The sequence below is a fragment of the Schistocerca gregaria genome, chromosome 9 (assembly GCF_023897955.1).
Source record: "Schistocerca gregaria isolate iqSchGreg1 chromosome 9, iqSchGreg1.2, whole genome shotgun sequence".
NCBI lineage: Eukaryota > Metazoa > Arthropoda > Insecta > Orthoptera > Acrididae > Schistocerca > Schistocerca gregaria.
This window is the reverse complement of record NC_064928.1, coordinates 138,151,835-138,153,344: the sequence shown is the minus strand read 5'-3', so window position 1 is coordinate 138,153,344 and position 1,510 is coordinate 138,151,835.

Below are 1,510 nucleotides of genomic sequence, written 5' to 3'. Positions count from 1 at the left end.
GGAAACACTGGAAGGCACTGTGCAAATTGTGGACAAATTTAAATACCTGGGAGAATTTATAACAGGAGGGGACAGGAGCAAGAAGGGAATAACAGAGAGGATAAAAAAGATAAGGTCAGCCTTGTGCATGACGAGAGAGGTATACAATAAAAAGAATATATCCAGTGAGGCAAAGATAAGCCACTACAAGGCAACAGTGAGGAATGCAGTATTATATGCTGCTGAGACGATGACACTAGGAAGAAATGGGGCAGAGCAACTAGAGAATGAAGAGAGGAAAATACTGAGAAAAATACTAGGTCACAAAAGAGTTGGGGAAAGGTGGATGCGAAGACCTAAGGAAGAATTGTACCGGAACATGAGAACAATATCCGGGGAAAACAGACTCAAAAGCGCAATGTTTGCTGAGCATGTAGCTAGGATGATTATGGACAGAATGACGAAGAGAGGGAGGCAAACAGCAGGGAGGACAAAGGGAAAGACAGGAACCAAGTGGATTGTTGAACTTTGGAAGGACTGGTTGGAATTGGGGATCAAGGTCGAAGGAAAGGAAAGTTGGAGGAACAAATATACACCCACAAATATGCCGGAGATCAAAGATTACAATGTCACCAGTGGAGCCGCCACGAGAAACGGAAACTGAAGATCTCTGAAGAAGAGCGGGAAAGGGGAAGACAAAGAATGAAGAGGTTCAGGGAGAAGAAGAGGAAAATGCAGTCCACGAAGGGGCTACCCGTGGTCCTACAGAGGCTGTAACGCAAGAAGAAGAAGAAGAAGAAGAAGAAGAAGGAAGCCATGATGAAGCTATTGCACTTGCAGCGCGCGATGTATGAGACTGGCGAATCACACTGACGACTTTAGAAGAGTATTATAACTCCAGTTGTAAGTAAGGTAGGATCTGATAGGTATTACTGCTGCCGAACCATCGGCCTAATAAGCCATCATTGCAAATGATTCACGCGAATTACTTACAGTGCAATGGAAAACTGACAGGCACCGATTTCGGGGAAGATCAGTTTGGGCTCTGGAGCGATAAGACAAACTGAACAACGGCAAACGGCAAACATTTATATGTGGTCTCGATACTTTAGTACATGTCGGGAACAACAGGCACCACATATAGAACTAAGGACAGGGTGGCCAATTATCCCTTCAACCCAGATGCACACCATGCTTGAACTCTTACGGAAATCGGCGAAATACCTCGAGTAATGAGGGAAATGGGGAAGGGGTATTGCATTTGTAGCGTTTGGATAAGTTGAGAATTTGGGTCTTACAGAAGGCGAGCTAGGGTTGTCCGGGCAGCTGCGGTAACAACCGTGTCTGGGTGGCTTAGTGGTCAGCGCATCTGCCTAGTAACCAGCTGACCTGGGTTCATCTACATCTACATGACTACTCTGCAATTCACATTTAAGTGCTTGGCAGAGGGTTCATCGAACCACAATCATACTATCTCTCTACTATTCCAATCCCGAACAGCGAGCGGGAAAAACGAACACCTAAACCTTTC